This window comes from Pipistrellus kuhlii, unplaced genomic scaffold (assembly GCF_014108245.1).
Source record: "Pipistrellus kuhlii isolate mPipKuh1 unplaced genomic scaffold, mPipKuh1.p scaffold_m20_p_10, whole genome shotgun sequence".
In the NCBI taxonomy this organism is placed as follows: domain Eukaryota; kingdom Metazoa; phylum Chordata; class Mammalia; order Chiroptera; family Vespertilionidae; genus Pipistrellus; species Pipistrellus kuhlii.
The window spans coordinates 49,511,891-49,514,700 of record NW_023425405.1 but is presented as its reverse complement, the minus strand read 5'-3'; the positions used below and the strand labels follow the sequence as shown (position 1 = coordinate 49,514,700).

The 2,810-nt window shown below is 37.3% G+C and overlaps 1 non-coding gene across 1 annotated transcript; it reads left to right on the top strand.

The window, feature by feature from the left end:
• The first annotated feature begins 2,171 nt into the window (after positions 1-2,171).
• On the top strand, positions 2,172-2,278 carry LOC118714661. Its single transcript, XR_004986653.1, has one exon. It is a non-coding gene; the product is annotated as a U6 spliceosomal RNA (small nuclear RNA).
• Positions 2,279-2,810: the final 532 nt, after the last annotated feature.

Here is a 2,810-nt window from a genome sequence, read left to right as displayed (position 1 = left end):
CCTGGGCTAAGTGCCATGTACTATATGGTCTTAAAACTAAACACCAAGCCCACTTAGAGTTTTAGTTCTGTGAAGAATGTTAGATCCAAACACAATTTCACCACTTTCGGCTGACTTTCATAGTACAGTTGACCTTTGAACAAAATGGGTTAAAATTGCACAGGTCCACTTATTTGTGAATTTTTTTCAGTATATTAGAAAAGTTTCTGGAGATTTGCAACAATTTGAGGGAAAAAAACTTGCAGAAAAACTGCATAGCCTAGAAATATTGAAAAAATTAAGGAAAAGTTAGATATGTCATAAATGCATAAAATATAGGTCTGCATTTTCTCTTCCTTATGGTTGCCTCAATAACATTTTCTGTAGCTTTATTATAAAAATATATAATACATATAATATAAAAATATGTTAATCTTCTGTTTATGTTATTGATAAGGCTTCCAGTCAATAGTAGGCTATTACTAGTTAAGTTATGTGGAGTCAAAAGTTATGTGTGGATTTTCAGCTGCATGGAGTGGGAGTAAGGAGTTGCTGTCTCCTAACCCCTGCGTTGTTCAAGGGTTAACTGTAATACAGGTGTTACTCTGACTCTAATTTATTTCTTTTTTTTTTGTTTTGTTTTGTTTTTGTGTTTTTTTTAGAGAGAGGGATAGAGAGCTAGAAACATCGATGAGAGAGAATCATCGATCAGCTGCCTCCTGCACACCCCCCACTGGGGATGTGGGGTTGTGCCCACAACCAAGGCACATGCCCCTGACTGGAATCGAACCCTGGACCCCTCAGTCCACAGGCCGATGCTCAATCCACTGAGCCAAACCGGCCTTGGCTGTTTCTGGAATTTCTTAACTCTCTTTTGATTCACTTAATGCAGTGGTTCTCAACCTTTCTAATGCCTCAATCCTTTAATACAAGTCCTCATGTTGTGGTGACTCTCAACCATAAAACTATTTTTGTTGCTACTTCATAACTGTAATTTTGCTACTGTTAATGAATCAGAATGTAAATATCTGTGTTTTCCGATGGTCTTAGGCTCTCCAGCAGCAGTTCTCAACCTGTGGGTCAGAACCTACAGGTTGAGAACTGCTAACAGGGTTGCGGTTCTCAACTGACTTAATGGGACTCATTCACTTGGCAATGAAGAGAGCCTCAGAGGAACTGAGATGCACTAACCCCATAAACATCAATGAGAAAGTATGCTAAAATATAACTCCAGCTGTTTTTAATATCAGTCTTTCTTTAACTGAAAAATGTTGATTACGTGTTTGTGCAAGTTTTGGCATATTTACTTCTAGTTACTATATTGTTCTTATAATTTAAAGACAAACGTAATTGTCTTTTATACCTAGAAAGAAAAGACAGGTCAGGTGGGGTCCAGTGGCAATTATAGATAGCAGCCTCTGAAATAGGATTGGTAGGGAAATTAAGATTGAAGTTTCACCAAAAATATTTAGAGTGAATAAAGTTTTTTTAAAATTCATTTATATACAAGTAATTTAAATGTGAAACTACATCAACATAATGAAAAACATTAAAAATTAATTCTCAACTATGTGTGGCCAATATGTATCTTTTAAAGAAATGCTTATCATGGTAATAAAACAGGAGAAAGAACAAAAGAAGCTCTAAAGTGAGGAAAGAGAGTAAAAAAAATTGAAGTATAGAATGAGGAGGACAGTGAAATAGATGCTAACTTACAGGAATTTGAATCAAGATAGCATGGAAACAGAATGTTCCATTTATCTATTGCTGGATAACAAACCACCAAACCCTTAATGGCATAAAAACAACAATCATTTATATTTTGATCATGAAACTGCAGTTTGGGCAGGGCGTGGCTCCAAAAAGCAACCTGACAATGGAATTGGAATCACTTGAACGCTGGTTCTTGTCTGGAGGCTAATGCTGACTGGTGCCTCTCACCTGGAACACCAATGTGTGGTCTCCATGTGCTCTCTCCACTTCCTCTCGGCATGATGACTAGATTCAGAAAGCCAGCATCCTAAGAGAAACCAGCACATGCTGCATGCCCATGTCTAATGTAGCACCAGAAGTTACATAGCATCACTTTTGCTGCATTGTGTTTAAGATAGTGATTGTGGCCTAGTTATATTGAAAGGGAAGGGAATTAGACCCACCTCTTTATAGAAGGAGTGTAAAACATTTGCAAACATGTGCTCGCTTCGGCAGCACACATACTAAAATTGGAACGATACAGAGAAGATTAGCATGGCCCCTGCGCAAGGATGACACGCAAATTCATGAAGCGTTCCATATTTTAAAAAAAAAATTTTTGCAAACATGATTTAAATTACCACACAGGATATATAGGCTGAAAATAATACTTTCTTGTGAAATAGATGGGATATATTTCATGTCATTTCAAAATTTGAATTGGTGTGGTAGTGACCGCTGGTTGTCCTTCTACCCCACCAAGTATCTTTGCTTCCTTCCTTCTAAAGCTCAGGAGCTGTGGCTATAAGAAGGTCAATGTCATTGGAGCACAGGAAACAAAAGCAACTGTGATAGGAGATAGGATCAGAGAGGTAATGGGGGCCAGGCCATGAGTGGCCTTGCAAGAATTGAAAAACCTTGGTTCTTTTTTTTATTTGTTTTTTAGTAAATTACACTTTTATGTGAATTAATTGGGATGACAGTGGTTAATAAAATTATATAGGTTTCAGGTATATAACTCTATAATACATTATCTGTATATTGTGTTGTGTGTTCACCACCCCAAATCAGATCTTTCCATCACCATTTATCCCCTTTTTATCCTCTTCTACCACCCTCCATCTCCCTTTCTCTCTGGC